The 20392-nt window shown below is 42.0% G+C and overlaps 1 protein-coding gene across 1 annotated transcript in view; it reads right to left on the bottom strand.

The window, feature by feature from the left end:
• Window positions 1-8023, bottom strand: part of bach2b (BTB and CNC homology 1, basic leucine zipper transcription factor 2b) — a 129203-nt gene extending 121180 nt beyond the window's left edge. The window contains exon 1 of the mRNA XM_041860804.2: window positions 7778-8023. The gene's annotated coding sequence lies outside the window, so the exon portion shown is untranslated. The remainder of the gene's footprint in view (window positions 1-7777) is intronic.
• Window positions 8024-20392: the final 12369 nt, after the last annotated feature.

The raw sequence follows: 20392 nt of genomic DNA, 5'->3' as shown, positions 1-20392 counted from the left end.
CACGGGATCATCCCAGCTCTCCCTTTACTCTCCCTCCCTCTCTCCCGTCTCCCTCACTAAAACAATGATCTCACTCCCCTTACCAGGAATCCGCTGATTGTTTTAAATACCTTCCACTCTTGAGTGCTTGAAAGACCGCTGCCGCTTTTTTTCCCATCGAGTAAGGAGAGAAATGGGAAAAGGGGGGAAACAAAATTACCTAGGCAGGAAACGTCGGGCCCTCTGGCGACCCTGGGACTCGGGTTCACTCAGGCTTTCAACCTATATTATTTTAAATTACCGACAACAAAACCCTTGTAATTCAATAAAGCTCAGTGAGAGCGAGCGCACACGATGATGAAATGGGTTGCCAAGGAATACCTCAACACCTAATACCATATCTCTGTTGAAATGAAAATTACGGAAATATTGACAGTATGCCTGTGGACTGTTAATTTTAGATTTTGCAGGTCTGTTGCATCACTCAAATAAAATGTTACAATATAATCTTTTTTTACATTTGCACTTTTAACATTTGCTATAGAGTAGCCTAATAACCACCACCGAAGTATCCATCTGTCTCTGTGTCAAATGTTCTGTGTTCCAATTTTTCCATTGAAAATGTCATGTTTTCAACCTCTGTGCTGATCATCCATCCAGACAGACAGACAGACAGTGCAGCCAGGTTATAGTAAGACAAAGCATGATGTTGACATGCAATAGTTTGTGACTCATGTGTGCCGACAGAAGCCACAGAGACATTCATGCGACTCCCATGTCCTCCCTCACAGCTTTGTGTAGGCACTGTGCAGAGATAGAGCTTAACTCTACATCAAGCTCCCACATTAGCTTTCTGGCACACCCTCATTGATGAGCTGCACATTTCTCTGCACAACAATAAGTTCTGTAATGCTGAACACCAGCAGAACAAAAGAGATTGTCACAGGCATAACAGCAAGGATATGACCTCAGGCTAGAGAGGAAGACAACAGAACAGCATTCTTTTGTCTGACATCGTGTCAGGCTGTGGCCCAACATAATCAGTTAGCGTCAGACAGAGATAGAGGGTAACCTTTACAAATAGAGTAGCCCTTGCAGACTCATGCTTTCAAACTATTTAAGAGGAAAGCATTAGCAGTGTAAAACAAGTAGTGAATGAGGACGCATTAAGTAAGTTAGAGACAGGCAGACGAGTGATTAAGAGAACGTCTAGATCCTGTAAATCGGACTGTTGAGCCCTCTGCTCCACTAGGGTCAAGTAAGGCAGTGTAAATGGGTGAGTTTGGCAATGGGAGGTTGACTAGGTGGATGTGTGAGTGGCCGGTCATTGGTCAGAGGGGCTCCGGTTCCCCACCACATTTGACTCAGCAGCTGCAGAGGGAAAATGCTGACAGGCGGGAGGGGATGGCTCTAAATTTAACTAGGAGGGGATGACTTATACGATCTATTGAGTTCTCCATGAGAGACACACATGACAGTGTGCACACATACACAACACAGACACCCCTGCAGACAAAATCCTGTTTTTCTGCCTCATATTCACAGCAAAACAGGCCTAATTTGATAAGGTGTGTAACATGCATGTCATTACCACTATGAAAGCAGGGCCCCCAAGGGCGTAGACAACACCTGGAACAGGACTCGGTGCTTTGCTTTGCTCTAAATATAGAAAAGGCATCTTAGGAACACTAAGGAAGCCTTAGGAAACTAAACAAATGCAGACAGGGATTTGTCAACTAAATTACACAACTACTCCCATGACACACTGGGTAATTTGCTCTTTGGCCCTTCCTTAGCTGGATGTGGTTCTGGTAAAGAACCAATGCCTGCTTGGTGCATGTTGGACTGTAACTGTGCTGCTGACACAGTCAAACAAATAGGTGCAGCTGAGGCTCTTGATGTGGCTCTTGATGCCGCCATTTTCCGAGTCAACTACAGAAAAAAATTACTTGTATCACGTACGTCACTCAAGTCCTCTGATGCTTAAGAGGAGAGGACCACACACAGTGGCAGGGCTGGTGAAAACATGCACAGGCTACATTGAGATGCAATATTTTCAGACATGCAGCTATGCACTCTCACGTGATACCATAAGTAGATATGCAAATACAAATGAGCAAATGTACAGAAAACAATGGTGTGAAAACATAATTCAAACAGATATTGACAATGACACTAGGCTATGAATGCCATTGCTACACATGTAAAGGTCTGACAGTATGCTACACATCTACAAATGGAACTGAAAAAGGGGTTTCATTTCAATGGAACTGGACAGGAAATGCTTCATTGAGGTATTGACTTCCTATTTAAGAAGCACACTGGTATCCCATCACCAATACAACAACAGTTGCCAAGCAAAATCAACTGAGTGTAGGAGCTGACAGGGACTGGAAATAAGTCCTTTGGCATGATATTAAAGCCTTTGCCCTTAGATATGAATTGATAATTGAGGCTCTTTAGTGACACTTGAGGCTGAGAGCATTGCAAGCCCACTCGTTGGCATCGTCTCTCTCACCAGAGAGCACGAGAGCACTCCTATGCTGCCGCCTTTTCTGTGAGGGGCTCACCGTGTCCAAATGGCAGCTGTGCTAGCTTTACCAGGCTCACTCCTCATACTCCTCCAGATCTCTCTACGCTTCACAAAGGAAACCAGAGGATTCAGCAATGTGAGGAGGACACTTCCAAGCACACAGCACCTCCAAGCACACAGCCGTGCCGAGTGCCCATTAGGGAAAATGATCAAACATGGTGGCGTCTTCCAATTAACTTCTGAACAAAGACATTACTGCAAAGTGATCTGAATGGCCTCATTAGTACTTCTCCTTGAATGTTTCACTTCATTGGATGTCTATTATTTTACGTGACTCTTGTTTCCATCGGCGTCACTAGTCTCTGTTGTTTTCACTTAAACCCAATTCAGACCAAATGTGATTAACTTAGTTTGCTGACATCCGTTTTGCACAGTTAAAAAGTAATGGATGATCACAGGATGGGTTCCAAATGAGCATTAAGTTAACTGTCTGCGTGAGCCAGCCGGCTCAAGGCCTGAGACCACATGGTAGGGCTCTGAGGTGATCTAGTCAGTCACTCTCATCCTGGTAGCAAATACAGCAGATCGTGGTCCTCTGTAGCTCAGCTGGTAGAGCACGGCGCTTGTAACGCCAAGGTAGTGGGTTCGATCCCCGGGACCACCCATACACAAAAATGTATGCACGCATGACTGTAAGTCGCTTTGGATAAAAGCGTCTGCTAAATGGCATATTATTATTATTATATTATTTATCATCACAGACAGTCTGATGACACAGTCACCGGGTGATTTAGGAGTCTTGATAATCTCTCGCAGGCAGTATAAAAACTACAAACAAAACAGAGCGATCAGTATTGTGCCTGTAGCGTTTTGTGTGTGATATGTTTTTGACACTCTGTCCCCCCCACCCAAAATAAATATGTTTTATTGTCACATACACCGGATAGGTGCAGTGAACTGGAAGGGAACACAGTGAGGGGCAGGCAACACAGGGCTGTTCTGTTTCATGGAGGGCTTTTGCAACCACAGATGGAGCTGGGTCTGGCGCGATAATGAAGTCTGATTTCACACGGTGTGTGATAATGTCAGTAAGTATCACTGCCCCGGACAGTGGGAGAGGAGTCCGAAACAGCCAGGAAAGAGAGCGAGAGAGAGACATAGAGTGAAAGAGTGAGTGAGTGAGAGAAAGAGTGAGTGAATGAGTGAGAGTGAGTGAAGGAGTGAGAGAAAGAGTGAGTGAGAGAGAGAGAGAGAGAGAGAGAGAGAGAGAGAGAGAGAGAGAGAGAGAGAGAGAGAGAGAGAGAGAGAGAGAGAGAGAGAGAGAGAAAAGCCCTTGTCTGAGTTGCATGATCTTAGAGTTCTCCCAGCAGTGCTGTCCCATCTATGGCTCACACTGGCTGGAGCCCAGTCAAACATGCCTTTGCGCTGACGTAGGTGAACTATGGGAACATGTTTTTTTGTACTCAAGACTGTGATTAGAGATGTTGCATTTTCGCTGGTAGGGGTTACTCAAATGCCTGGAGGGATCAGAACAATCCCTTAACGTGGCAATCCGCAGTTGAAACAATAACAAAGGGAAACCCTGCCTCTGTTTTGGTAAAAAGCTGAGGGATGGGCCTGGAGAAAATGTAACCACTATCAAATTCATAGACAGAGCCATGGTTGCAAGGACTGAATATCAAAATCATAGTTTTATTTTATGTTTTAAATTATAATAAGCATGTTTTGAGACTATACAGTGTTTGTTTACATTGACAATGTTTACAAACATTTGAGTTAAACAAGCTTATATTTTGGGTTCTGGTGGGGTGTGACAGTTGAACTAAGCTGTTGAGAAATCTATAATTCTTCAAGAATCAATGGGTATATATCATTAATTTATTTGTCCAAAAATGTATGTAGCAACTGCAGACTGCCCCTTTAATGATGACGAAAACAAAGTTGTATGTGTGAAAACTTGCTCAAGACAGATACATTTGATTGTTGCCTTTTGATTGTTAACTCGTAAAAAACACCTTTTTATTTTCCTACATTTTCCTATTTTCCTACATTCATTCATGTGCATAATATATCTAATATCTAGGTCCCTAAATACATTGAAACCTAGATTGTTCTTGATTATTCAACAAAATTCATGAAAAGTAGTGCTATTCTAGGTCATAATCACCTGACAAATCACAGTTCAAAAGAAAATGGGAAAGTGTGATTTCATGAATCATTAACTTTGGAGTGCTCTTAGCCTACTCCAAGGACAATAACGTTTTTTGTGTGTGGTTGTTTTAAATGCATGCAAGGTACAGTGCATTGCTAACATGGCAACATAATACACCATTATTGTTGGAAAATAATAGGGTTGATTACCACAAAGCAAAGGAAACACAAGGAGGAGTTAGTATGTAGGCCAGGTACTCCTGCGTTTCAGGAAGTAGAATGAGAATGGAAAAGTCGGGGACTCATTTTGTGTGGATCCCCAAACAACCTGTTTACGTCACAAATGGTACCCTATTTCCTACATAGTGCACAACATTTGACCAGGTCAAAGGTAGGTCAAAAGTAGTGCACGGAATAGGGTGCCATTTCAGACACGGGCAGTCAAATTGAGACAACTTCCCTATAGTCAATCCCTGCATGAGAGGGACATCGACCAGTCATCATGTCTGTCATTATGTGATGAACTGTGCGTTGAAACTCGGATTTTATGATAATATTGGAATATAAGGTATATGCTTTTTTCTTCTTTATTTGTTAGGTATTAGAAGTAACTGAGTCTCATAATTACTTTGACTGTAAAATGATGCTGTTGAAAATAGTTACAATAATGCAATAAATAAATGAAAACGCATACAAGAATGAAATGTTCCAACCAAAACAAATTAATCAAAGCACACAAACAAAATAGGCTATATCACTGATGTTATAGGTTGTTGGTGTGATATTGCATCATAGGCTAATGTATCCAGCCAAGGTTGACTGTCATCAATGCCTCAAATGATAGATTCAGATTAACTGGGCAAGTGAAGCATACACTGACACTAATAGTGAAAGCATGTGCATGCACATGCACAGAAGAAAAAGGCAGCAGAACAATGGCATCATATCTGCAGCACATGATTACACAAGTGCTATATAGTCTACATTGCTTTATTGGTTGATAAAATGCTCATCAATGACCAATGGGAAAGAGGGATAGTTTAAAAGAGTACATTGTCTATTGTTGTGTTTCTTGGTTCAAGAACAGGAGAAAATTAATTAAATTCGATAGCCTATACCTAGGCCTATGAGTTATAATGGTGTTATAGCCTAATCAAGCGTTGGGGCTCAATTTAATGGGGAATTTCAAAATGACATACATCAGTCCAAATCATGAATGATCACTGAAAAAATATTTTCAACGCGCACACTCATGGCACAATCAGCCACTGTTATTACATGGCATCAGCAGTTCGGTTCAAATGCACTAGTAGACAAAGGAATGTCTTGATGCTCTAGGTGCCTATTGTCACTCCACTATAGGTTACAAACTGCGGTATCACTGCATTAAAATATCAACATCATTCATTTGAAACGCAACGCATATTTTTCAGACATCTTCTCATAGGACAACACATGGCCGATGTTAGTGATTATGATGTTGTTTTTTTGTAAGGCTATTGTGTAATTCTTCGGAAATAGCCAACGCATCGCAATCCCAGATAGCCTAAATGTGCGGCGCGGAGAGAACACACATGACACATTCTTATTACAGCATAGCGCAGCAAACGTGGTAGCCTTTGCACAGCATGAGAGAGAGATGGTTGGAGGCTATAGTAGCCTAATGCACGGATCTGAGCCGCTTTCCGTTGGTGATTTCAAGATGAGGACAAAGCCGCCAAGTCACTGCACCAATTATCCCATCGTCAATAAAAACGCCAATAAAAACATTAAATACAAATAATGAAATTATGGGAAATAGGCTAAATATTTATAATTGCAATAATGCCCTCCACGTTGTTGCCAATGCGAAGTGAGCGATGACAAAGCACGCGGACCGTCCGTGCGTAAAGGCGCAGCTTTTGTAGCAGGTAGGCTATACAGTATATCGTTTCTCAAGCCACACTGCTGTAGGAAATGCTGGGCTGCTATGAGACCAGGCTGAGAATATGAGCTATTGTAGACACATGTAACCTCAATTAAACTTGAGTTAGGACTATGATGCAAATATGGAGAGGGGGATCACATTCCCCCGGTTTCATTGAAATATGCATGTTCTGGCTCTTTAAATGGCACCCTAAGGCTAAATAGCCGATTGCATTGGCTGCTGATCCAAATAAGGCTCGCAGTCCTTACACAGCAAATATTTCGCTGATTTTCTGTGGATTAATGGGGTGAATGTAGTATAATGGCTACTAGTATTACATGGGTGCAGTTCAGCCAACTGTTGTCAAATTGCTTTAATATATATACTCAAAAGCAGCACGTTGCACTGTTAAATGTGTGAGAGTAAAGTATTTTTCAACATCCGCTTTGTCGCAGGAGCACATTGGGTACCTTTAAAGAATATAAAATAATTACTAAATAACATAATAATAATAGCCTAACAAGAATAATACTAATCATAATCATTAATCGTAAATATAATTAGTCAGTTAGAGTAGCCTAATCGTTCATGTTTAAACTATACTCGTTTTAAGTTTAATTGCATTGCACATTTGAATCACTCCGAGTTCATTCTTGAAAGCCATGCAGTGAATGAGGGCGGGAATTCGGACTGGGGGTCTTTGCCTTTGCCATGGCCCATTAAACAGTAAAGGCCTTTGCAAGTGACAGCTTATTTTCTCTGAGCGAAAACAAGAGTCATGCATAACCCCGACACTCACTCCGACGCGCCTCCTCCTCCTCCGGGATAGCAATGCATCCACTACTTGCAAAACACTCAAATCCGAGGGAGCTCACACTACACTGACTCAGATCATAACAGGACGTGGTAGCCTTATGTTTCACTCTCAAACCGAGTATTCACGATCCAAACTAGCCTAATAGCTACAACCAGACGAACAATCTCAGCGGCACGCCGCCAACCACTGGAGATTTACGCATGTATTATTTTGGAGAGGTTTTCATAGCTTTGAACTCCAAACATTAACAGTCCACTCACCGTACAAGTTTGGAACTCCATTCGCCGTTATAAACATATTAAAGTCTATTCGAGCACTGCACAGGAATTAAACAATTAAGACATTCGATAACACATTTCAGTAAATTCGTTGAAATATGAATGCAGCTCACCTTTTAACTTTCGCTTGTTTTCTTGTAATCCAGCCCTTTTGTCCGTTTACCAAATAATTTTTATCACATGGTGACTTCCTTGCAGTTTCCTAAAGCCCCCGACTGCAGGGAGAATACATATACTTTACACTATTCGTTTATTTTTTAAATTTGTATTATTACGTTTTGTGGTTATAAAAAGTGTTGTTGTTCTTCTTCAGCAAATGTCAGTGTGTGTGTGATGATCCTGTGCAGCGTGCAGCTCCGTCTCCGCTGTTTATTACACTCGAATTGAACGCCTACTCTCAATGGCTACATTGTTGACATTCGGCCACTGACGTCATTCTATGCCTCATTCACAACATTACGCAGGGCAGATTGCGTTGGCGCCCCGGGCAGTAGGCACATGCTCAAAAAAAAGTCCGCAGTTGAGGTTTGTGAATAGCTATTTCGAGTACGGGCAGCGCGCGGCGATCCTCCATCTGTTCCTGCAGTCTCTGTCAGTTTCAGTATTTTTTTTATACCTTTATTTTTTAAAACCTTTATTTAACTAGGTAAGTCAGTTAAAAACAAATTCTTATTTACAATGACGGCCTACCCCGGCCAGTATGAGCAGTTGTATATTGCCATGACTAATACAATATACAGGGCAATTAAGGAACATGCACGAAAGCAGCAAGGATGGGCATAGTTACAGTTCTAAATATATATTCCTTTAAAAAGGAGGATATTAAAACCAGATATAAGACACCAGCCTTTTGAAATTAATAATATACTTATAATTGCGTTATTACCAATGAGAATTTCCAAATCATGGTACTAGTATACCTTTCAAGAAATAAAGAATTGCCCAACTTACAGTTAGATTCTAGAAAGGCAACTTTCTTTTACTGGAGAGAAGATACATTCTTACAATAGTTTTAGTAGATATTTGCCATGTAAATCCATGCTGTTGTTCAGGACCAAAGTGGAGGCATGGGGGGAAGCTGGCCGTATAACATGAGGCATGTTACGCAGGCACGATTTGTTCTGGATCAGCCCACATACTGTTTGTACAAGAGAGTTTGGCTCGAAATCTTTTAATTTCTAATGTAAGATTCTTTCACAGGGGAGTTTCAATGTAATTATACATGATCTTGCCGCTAAAGACAGCTTTCAGTTTTCATCCCAAAATATTCAGTTCACTCACTCAACATTTTACAGTGGCACTCAATGAATGCTGTAACACCCCATGCTGTTGCACGCGGCTCACTGGTGGTAGGGAAATCAAAACACCAACAGGCATTTGTTTACGCAACAGCAGAGCAATATGGTAACAACATATTATTATGAGTGACATAAGACTTACATTTGAAACACATTAAACATGTTATTTGCGATGTATTGCACTGGGACTTGAATCCTGAAATGTGAGCCTACTGTAGGTCTACGCTGTTCCATAGTTCTATTCCACAACTCAACTGAAACTAATATCACAATTAATCTAAAGCCTGCCTGAGCATCTGTGTGCTACTCAAAAATATGATTCCTGCAAACAATACAAGCATGATGATTTTTATAGACGCCTGTGGGATATTTCTCAATACTTTCAGCTGCACAGCATCACAAACAATAAAACACATTCCCTGCAAGAGATATCTCTGGAAACGACAAAGGATTAGATAGTTATTGGATAGTTCAGCACACTCACACGGATAGGGACTATTGATTACAAGTAGACAGGCTCATAGCAGCCTCTTGCCAGGCTTGCAATGGCATGTTAGAGAGCAGACTAGAACAGACTATGTACTGCTCTTCGTGTAAACTATGGTAGACTCAGGGTGTGTGTAACAACGGTTAATTTCAGAACAGCGTTAATGTAATAACTTTTCTATTTGTAATAACTTTTAGATGTTATATGTAATAAAACCAGTTAAGATAACTTGCCGGTTGACGTAATAAAATGTTGAAAGTTAACGTAATAACTTTTCCCGCTAAATGTAATATGTTAGTACATTAACAGGTTGTTATTACATTAATCGGTGAGTAACAACTTTTTTGATGAATAATGTAATTACTTCAATCAAGTAATAACATACCAAATAAATGTTTTTATGTAGGCTTATACTTCCCTCAATTTGATGCACGTACCACCACCCACTGCCAATTACAACACAAACAAACTCATGCACATCATACAGGAATATTCATACATAGAGGCAATCACAAGCACACATTGAAATGTACACACATACACACCGGGGTAACACTTTACTTGATTATAGATTGGTATTCATGAAACCTTTACAAAACCATTCATGACATCAGTCTAATGGATTTTTCCGAATAAAAGTCTTAATAGAACACATCTTTACTTAGGCCGGGATTCAATCCGATCTACCCTTTTCGGCTACGCACCATTTAAAGGCAATTTGACCCCTTTCGCGAAGATCGCATTCAGTAAACGCTGCAGATGTCGGCTCAATCCTTTAAATGTTAACCGTGCTACAATGCAGATCTTCCAAGGTCCGAATTGAATCCTGGCCATTGTTCAACTGGAACTTGTCTTTTTGCTATCACAGTACCTACCCCCTGACACCATACACACAACAGGATGTATATCAGGATGAGTAACCTTGCTTGAGACCTTGTGGTAGACCGGGTTAGAGAGACCCGGGTTAGAATGCAGTCTGTGCCCAGATGGGTCTAGAAGTGGGACAAAGGTGGTTTGGTACAGATATAGCATTCTAATTTGATTACCTTGTTTTTGCAGGACATTTCTGGCTTGATTTGCCCTAACAACAAATGTATCAAACCCTACAAAAATGTCAATTAATTATAATTCACACAATAATTCACATTTCCTGTTGCTGCAGGATTATTTTCCTGCTGTGAGAAACGGGTCAAATTAAGATCCTACATCTGTAGTTTGGTGAACCACACTTGCATGTGTGAGACATGAAGACTTGTGTTAGATCCCCAGAGATACAAAGATATTACACTTTAGAACGGTTTTGTGGTTGTGCCTTGCTCAAGGGCACAATGGCAGGAGATGGCATATAGGATTAGATACCTCTGGTTGTTTGCCCGACCCTCTAACCTCTAGGCAACATGCCTATAGTTCGGCAAGGTAACAAGTGACCCAGGTTTGTACTTAGTCAATAACACCAGCAAAGGTCTGGCTCACACCTGCCAGATTTTTCCTGTCAGCCCAAACCGGCAACCTTACAGTTACTGGCCTTCCAGTTACTACCACTTTAACCTCTTTAGGTATCAAAAAAGTTTTCTAAACACACAACAAGCATAGTTTACACAACCACCTTCGTTACACCCCACCACCAATTTGACCTCCTCACAGATACCTATCCAGGTCACAGCACCAATTGGACAGACTGGTGTCTAACCTACACTATATACACAAAAGTATGTGGACACCCCTTCAAATTAGTGCATTTGGCTATTTCAGCCACACCCATTGCTGACAGGTGTAGAAAATCGAGCACACAGCCATGCAATCTCCATAGACAAACATTGGCAGTAGAATGGCCTTACTGAAGAGCTCAATGACTTTCAATGTGGCACCGTCATAGGATGCCATCTTTCCAACAAATCAGTTCGTTAAATTTCTGCCCTGCTAGTGCTGCCCCAGTCAACTGTAAGTGCTGTTATTGTGAAGTGGAAACGTCTAGGAGCAACAACGGCTCAGCCGCGAAGTGGTAGGCCACAGAAGCTCACAGAACGGGACCGCAAGTGCTGAAGCGCGCAGCCCGTAAAAATAGTCGGTCCTCGGTTGCAACACTCACTACAGAGTTCCAAACTGCCTCTGGAAGCAACGTCAGCACAAGAACTCGGGAGCTTCATGAAATGGGTTTCCATGGCCGAGCAGCTGCACAAAAGCCTAAGATCACCATGCGCAATGCCAAGCGTCGGCTGGAGTGGTGTAAAGCTTGCCGCCATTGGACTCTGGAGCAGTGGAAACGCGTTCTCTGGAGTAATGAATCACGCTTCACCATCTGGCAGTCCGACGGATGAATCTGGGTTTGGTGGATGTCAGGAGAACGCTACCTGCCCGAATGCATAGTGCCAACTGTAAAGTTTGGTGGAGGAGAAATAATGGTCTGAGGCTGTTTTTCATGGTTCGGGCTAGCCCCCTTAATTCCAGTGAAGGGAAATCTTAACGCTACAGCATACAATGACATTCAAGACGATTCTGTGCTTCCAACTTTGTGGCAACAGTTTGGGGAAGGCCCTTTCCTGTTTCAGCATGATAATGCCCCCATGCACAAAGCGAGGTCGAGATCGGTGTGGAAGAACTTGACTGGCCTGCAGAGCCCTGACCTCAACCCCATCGAACACCTTTGGGTTGAATTGGAACGCTGACTGCGAGCCAGGTCTAATCGCCCAACATCAGTGCCCGACCTCACTAATGCTTGTGGCTGAATGGAAGCAAGTCCCCTCAGCAATGTTCCAACATCTAATGGAAAGCCTTCCCAGAAGAGTGGAGGCTGTTACAGCAGCAAAGGGGGGACCAACTTTGGTAACCGTACCACTGCAGCCTAAGTTAATTTAATTTCATGGCTGTTTGCAAAAAGGCCTGTTGTGGACAGCACGCACATTTCGATGTACTGCATAATTACAATGGGTGTGTGTGTGAGAGAGAGAGAAAAGGAGAGGGGTTTTGCAACTAAATTAGTAAACATACGATTATGTCTAATAAAACTGAGCACAAAAAGAAACGGTTTCAGGACCATGGACAGCTATGCGAGCCATCGTGGAAAAAAACGCTCACCTCGATCGATCGAGGACAGGCGGGCCGTGCCACGGGCTATAAACCTACGTGTTTGACATTGGCCGGAGCAGGCCTGCGAGTCGAGGGCGAAAGAGTGCCATATCCCTTATTTGATATTGCTCCCATTGCCTTTTCACCAAGTTTAGAATAGTAACCTAATAGAATAAAGTGAGAGACTAATTGCGAGAACTACTCCAGATCACTTGATATCCACCACAAGGCGGAGAGAAGAAAAGAGGCAGAGAGAGAGAGAGGGGGGGAGAGGGACATAGGAGGGAGAGAGAGAGACCCGACTCAACTCAAACTAAACTGTGTATCATAAAGCAGAGCTTGTGTCTGACTCCTAACCATCACAACTGAATAGATAAGAGCGTAAATCATGAGCGCACCACTTCCAAAACAGAGCTGAGAGCTCTCCATGCAGAATTGTGCCGGTGCCATCCAACTAAATCCAGCAAAGTGGACCCATTTATCACTAGAACCTCCCACCAAAGCACATAATTGTTTGAAACAATTGCTCAACAAACCTCAACACAACAACTGCATTCAAGAGAAAAAGCAAAATTGACTAATTATAGTAGACAACACCATACTATCCAGAAGCTTTTGCGCATAAAGCACAAGAGTAGGCAACACACTATCCTCTCCGAGGACGGGACAGAGATCGGAAGACAGAGGCACAGTTTTATTAGGGTTTCTACTTCCATCGAAGAGACCTCTAGTTTGTGGGTGAAGTTGGGCCAGAGTTAAAGCAACCTCTGGGACTCCTGCATGGGGTATTTTTTGTGATGTCTCTTTGTGATGTCTCAACATGTGGATTTAGAGCAGCAGGTGGCCTGTGTATAGCTGCATTGGGAGGTGAAGGGAGTCAGGGGACTGTGCATCCAGTTGAGTTGTGCTTCCTTTTGCTGTGTTAATTATGTTTTTCTTTCATCTTGCTGATATCCCTTCCTGGTCGAATCTTCTCTCCATTTCTGATTGCACCAGATCCACCGCTTCAAAGAGGTTGAAGGCAGGTTTTTTTGGTTGGCTATACCAGGATTGAAGAAATCCAAAATACTTTTCTGAGACATTTTGATTTTGATTGACCTTGATCTTGTAAATTATAATTGCAAGCCTACAGGTAGGAATGAACTGGAAACGTTCAACCTCGCGGTAGTGCATTGTCAATGATTGGTTGTTATTTTATAGTAGAAATACTGACCACCTTCCGGAGACACTTGAAACCTCTTTAAGGAATACCTGTAATAGTATAAAAGTAATCATTCTCCCCCCCCTCCCCCATTAAAAAATAAAAATACAACAAATAAAAAAATAAAAAAATAAAAAAATAAGGTGATTGTCCCACTGGCTATCATAAGTTTAATGCACCAATTTGTAAGTCGCTCTGGATAAGAGCGTCTGCTAAATGACGTAAATATCTGGTGTTACTGACTGGGTTAGTTCTGCGTAGCACAATACTTTGATAGCCTCTGCTGAGCTTAAGCCAAGGTGTTAGCTTGTGGAGCTAATCTTCTTCAGGTTTCAGGCAAGGTTATTCAACATGTTAAAATTACAGCATTTGCCCTGGTGCCATCCAGATCTGGGTTCAAATACTATTTGAAATCGTTCAAATAGGTACTTCAAGCTGCTTGAGCCTGCCTGGAGTGCCAGTTTGATGAGTTTTGTACCTTTGGGACTATTCCATCGATGTCAGTCAAAATAAGGGAAATAATACCTAAAATCATTGAATTTGGTATCTACATAATTGGTTGAAGTTATTACATTATTCATCAAAAACGTTGCTACTCACCTGATAATGTAATAACAACCTGAAAAAGTGATTACATTAACAGTTCAACAATGTATTACGTTATCGGATTGAATCCCAAACTAAGTAAAGGTGTGTTCTATTGCGACTTTTATTTAGAAAATTACATTCCACTGATGTCATGAATGGTTTCGTATAATCAAGTAAAGTGGTACCCCTGTGTGTGCTTGTGAGTGCCTCTATGTATGAGTATTCCTGTATGATGTGCATGAGTTTGTTTGTGTTGTAATTGGCAGTGGGTGCTGGTACGTGCATCAAATTGAGGGTACATCAAAACATAGATTTTGTTATGTTATTACATGATTGGCTGAAGTTATTACATTATCATAAAAATTAAGTTGTTACTCACTGGTTAATGTAATAACCACCATTTCATGTAATAACATTACATTTAGCATAAAAAGTTATTACATTAACCGTTCAACATTTTATTATGTTAACCGGCAAGTTATTACATTAACCGGTTTTATTACATAAAAAAATCTCTAAGTTATTACAAATAGAAAAGTTATTACATAAACCAGAGTTATAACATTAACCGTTGTTACAGGGTGGCTTTTGCTTGAGTAATTCTAGACCAACCCCAGATGCATATTTGTAGATTCTCTTTTTTACGCCTTTACTGTACTGTGTGTCAATTAAATATGAAGCAGAATGACTTACTTACTTAATCCTCTTCATTCCTGGAGGAACATAGGACTCGTATTAAAGATCTCCAACGCTGTCGGTCTTGGGCTACTTTCTTTGCCTCTGCCCATGACAAGTGGATGTTTTTGAGTTCCGTGGTCAGGTCATGGTTGATCTTCCTCTTCTTCATTTGCCTTGAGGATAAAGCAACATGCATTATTGTAATTTTAGAGTCAATGTGTGACCCACACAAAAGTTCCATTTAAATTTGAGATAATAAGTACTATCATTTAAATGGCAAATGGTAAAAATGAACTGACCCTTGTCAGAGGAAAAAAGAAAGTAAATCTGTGAAGTGAGACATTTTGTGAGGAGAAGGCAAGGAGGTCCGTGAAGGAGAGATTTATGGGAGGCCAGAGAGACACCGCTTGACAATCCCAAAGTAATCCAGTAGATTAGTGAAGACATTCATATTCATATTCATCCACAGAAACCTTCAGGACATCTGAAGCTTTTAATACCCATCCAAATGGTTTAGCACCAAAGCTGGGCTGGGGGCCTCCAGGGGGAGGGTGTCCCATATCTTAGTACTGAGAGACAGACATGGCTCACACTTTTGTCTCAGCAGACAGTGCTCCTGAAGTCAACATCTTGCCTATGCTGAGAATGCTCAAAAGTGCATGAGGAGAAGTTCATTCAAACATGCGCACACACACGTGGGATGTAAGGAGTCTAAAGTGGGGAAGGCAAGGCCTTGGTTTCCCGCCTACACTTGGGACAAACACTGACGTTTTATGTCAGGAAGTCTAATTAGAGTTAAACCAAACAGCATGTTCAGTGACTGACATTCAGGCAAGACATTGGAGGTATAGCAGCATATTGTAGTGGGACACTACAGAAAGGTTTGACTCAACTCACCCACAGAGCAACAAGGCAGTTGCACGGATTGCTCAACAGGGAGGAATGTTGTTTTGTGTTGAGTTGCATAAACAATAGGCAGAAGGCTATCCATTATGAGGAAACAATTTTCACAAACTAGAGATAAGTGAATACAGATACAACGATACAATTCTGAGAAATCTTGAAAAGTACATTTAAACTCTTCTGGGACTGCATACTATCCCATTATTGTGGTCTGTACTCAGATTAACTCATGTACCTCACAGCAACCCAGACAGACCACACAGGACATTTGTGGAGTGGTTGAAAAACAAGTTTTAATGACTCCAACCTAAGTGTATGTAAACTTCCGACTTCAACTGTACATTCAGGGAGAGTCAACTCGCTGAAATGCCATCTTGAAAATGCAGTACTCGGAAAGAGTAGAACATACACAAATCTAATGGCATTTGACGTTTATTAATTACATGCATTACTTATACTTTGTGTATACTTCATGTATACACTGTATATTTAAGGTAGAGTATATACACTATTACATTGCAAGCAAAGCCGGCACATGTATAATCCTGCATTTACCGAAATGAGTGACTCATAGCAAAAGTGTTCGGAGTAAAATCAGAAACAAAAGCCCTGCACAAACTGAGAGTGACAAGTCGGTCAAACAGTCACATCTTAGAGCGCGGAGGGATGACTCATTTCAAAGGGATTCATTGGGTTTTGCGGTCGAGCGATAGGACACAGAAATCATCCATGAATTTGCTGGCTGAGGAGTACGGCAAGCCCAGACCTAGGTACAGACGTAAACGCAGCCTTGTTGTCAGCCAGCATGAGACCCAAAGCCAAATACCTTGATTACGTCAATTACTGTAGCTCTAACAGCGCCCAGAGGACCGTTCTAACCGCCATTCATAACAAAGCCTGCCACAGAACAACTTCCCTGGCTCAGGTTACCTTCAGGACAGGTAACACACACAAACACAATAACAGACAGTCAATGCCTGCCTCAGGCCTCCTACAATATTTGTCTGGCAGTTTTAGTTGGTTTGCATTTTTCCTCTTCACCTTTGAGATGGAAAATATAAATAATAACTTCCTCGGCTGACAGATTGTTATTTTATGTTCATCAATTGCGGACAAGTGTGTGTATGTGCATGGGTGGTGAGGCTGGGTATGCAGGGTTCCCACCAATGCCAAACCAATGCCTTGGCACATACAGTGGGGAAAAAAAGTATTTAGTCAGCCACCAATTGTGCAAGTTCTCCCACTTAAAAAGATGAGAGAGGCCTGTAATTTTCATCATAGGTACACGTCAACTATGACAGACAAAATGAGAAAAAAAATCCAGAAAATCACATTGTAGGATTTTTTATGAATTTATTTGCAAATTATGGTGGAAAATAAGTATTTGGTCAATAGCAAAAGTTTCTCAATACTTTGTTATATACCCTTTGTTGGCAATGACACAGGTCAAACGTTTTCTGTAAGTCTTCACAAGGTTTTCACACACTGTTGCTGGTATTTTGGCCCATTCCTCCATGCAGATCTCCTCTAGAGCAGTGATGTTTTGGGGCTGTCGCTGGGCAACACGGACTTTCAACTCCCTCCAAAGATTTTCTATGGGGTTGAGATCTGGAGACTGGCTAGGCCACTCCAGGACCTTGAAATGCTTCTTACGAAGCCACTCCTTCATTGCCCGGGCGGTGTGTTTGGGATCATTGTCATGCTGAAAGACCCAGCCACGTTTCATCTTCAATGCCCTTGCTGATGGAAGGAGGTTTTCACTCAAAATCTCACGATACATGGCCCCATTCATTCTTTCCTTTACACGGATCAGTCGTCCTGGTCCCTTTGCAGAAAAACAGCCCCAAAGCATGATGTTTCCACCCCCATGCTTCACAGTAGGTATGGTGTTCTTTGGATGCAACTCAGCATTCTTTGTCCTCCAAACACGACGAGTTGAGTTTTTACCAAAAAGTTATATTTTGGTTTCATCTGACCATATGACATTCTCCCAATCCTCTTCTGGATCATCCAAATGCACTCTAGCAAACTTCAGACGGGCCTGGACATGTACTGGCTTAAGCACGGGGGCACGGGGACACGTCTGTCACTGCAGGATTTGAGTCCCTGGCGGCGTAGTGTGTTACTGATGGTAGGCTTTGTTACTTTGGTCCCAGCTCTCTGCAGGTCATTCACTAGGTCCCCCCGTGTGGTTCTGGGATTTTTGCTCACCGTTCTTGTGATCATTTTGACCCCACGGGGTGAGATCTTGCGTGGAGCTCCAGATCGAGGGAGATTATCAGTGGTCTTGTATGTCTTCCATTTCCTAATAATTGCTCCCACAGTTGATTTCTTCAAACCAAGCTGCTTACCAATTGCAGATTCAGTCTTCCCAGCCTGGTGCAGGTCTACAATTTTGTTTCTGGTGTCCTTTGACAGCTCTTTGGTCTTGGCCATAGTGGAGTTTGGAGTGTATGTGATTTTCTGGATTTTTTTTCTCATTTTGTCTGTCATAGTTGACGTGTACCTATGATGAAAATTACAGGCCTCTCTCATCTTTTTAAGTGGGAGAACTTGCACAATTGGTGGCTGACTAAATACTTTTTTCCCCCACTGTAAGCAGAACCCTCAATCACCCACATGGTCTACACAAACCCAAACAGTAACAGAGCTTTGTTTACTGCCAGTTTTAGCCACTGATGTGTGAGTTCTGGCAAGTGAGGGAGGGACGAGTAGGGACAGGAATTTCTGAGTGGCTGCCAGTTCCACCCAGGAAAAAGTTTTTAAGCAGATAAGCTAGAGAGGGAATAGCCATGACACAACTCGTGTTGATTAGGAGTTTATACACAGTTGCTTTTGAAGAATTCACTGTGCACCTGGATAGTGCAGTAAACAGAGGAGCTGTCTGTTTAGTCTAGACTGCAGTCAGACTCAGCGGTGTTGCATGGGCTGGTTTACATGGGAAGTGGACCTCTATGCACTGTGCTTGCTGTGTGGCTGTGCTTGCGGTGTGGCTAAACAGGTGAAATCCTTTAAGACAGTGCCCTGTCACCACCACGCTCGCTCGTGGCTCTGTCGATGAACGGACCGAGTAAACAAACAGAGTGAATGGGGTGTGAGCGGTAAGTCATCACATTGAGTTCCCCTTTTCTCTGTCTGCTCCCCTAGAGACCCTCGTCACCACAGGCATACTTGAATGCAATTGCTTTTCGCCCACACGCTGTCAGTCACATGGGCCTGTAATAACAGCTTGTCGCACTGTCCCACTCAATCACAACACAGCCAGCGCTTCAGCGCTCTCCCCTCTTTACCACTCTCTCTCCGTCACATATACATACAATTGTACACACATACATATTTTGAATATGATTACTATTTTATTGGTATTGCCAGCTTTGTGGAGGAAAATGTGCAGATTGTAAGGGAATTGTGGATTGTTATTTAGCTAGCCCTTTATTCTACAGCCAGTCCTCCCTCCTTCCTCTCCTGTCCTCTCCCCAACCCAAACCCATCTGGGGAGAAGATGTGGTATGCAGCTCTCATGATTGAAGATAAAAGATAGACACGTCACCTCTCACAGAGTACAGTGCAGGAAACAGTGAGTCGTCTCAATGGGGTCAGCGTCTGTGATACGGGAACACCTTATCAGCACATCCATAAAAAATATAACATGTCAACAGACATTTCCCCGGTGTGTGTCTTTCTATCACAACCCATTACATCTTGTCTGTTATACATACACATTGGGGACCTCTTGTTCATGTTTCTCTGCCTCCGTCTTGGTGGGAGGTTGTCACCATCACCCTCAACAGGACTACAAATTAGGGCTGTGACAATTATGGAATTTGGGGTAACGATAAATTGTCATGCAAATGGCCACAGTTATAATTGGCATTTCTGTAGAAAAATATTTTGCGCTTGTATACCTAATCATACAACACAGCTTTGGTGACACCCCTGTCTCAAAGATGAATGGTTTTGACCGCTTTGAACTTTTGGAAATGAAGCTTCTCCTCCCACCTGTGCTGTTTTGCTTTTAAAATGATTACCAACTTTACCCACTTCATGTAAAAATGAAAAACTGCTATTTGGTGAACTATCCATAATTGTTGGTTAAGTGATTATTCGATAATTGTGCTAGCCCTACTAGAAATGGCATCATGTACACGTACCTATTCTCTCAGTCGTTTCCTCTGCAGGCTTTGCAGAGAGCTTGAACCTTTCACATCATCAAAATGTGTGAACATTACAACTGTCAATTTCAGCACATAATTATACAATAGGGTGTCTTTGCTTAATTGCCATTAGATATAATCATTTTCCATTGAGAATTTCAGCCAGACGGATGCTAATGAGGATAATTGTGAACGGCTAGGGAGTGATGCAGTATTCCCACTGGGCACACACTAGTTGAACCAACGTTGTTTCAACGTCATTTATCAACGTATTGTGACGTGGAATCGAGGTGGAAAATACATTGGATTTGAAAAAAGTCATCAACCAGTACTGTTTTCATCTCATTTTAACC

This window comes from Coregonus clupeaformis, chromosome 33, assembly GCF_020615455.1.
Source record: "Coregonus clupeaformis isolate EN_2021a chromosome 33, ASM2061545v1, whole genome shotgun sequence".
NCBI classification, from domain to species: Eukaryota; Metazoa; Chordata; class Actinopteri; order Salmoniformes; family Salmonidae; genus Coregonus; species Coregonus clupeaformis.
The sequence above is the reverse complement of the archived record's forward strand: the minus strand, read 5'-3'. Positions and strand labels throughout refer to the sequence as shown.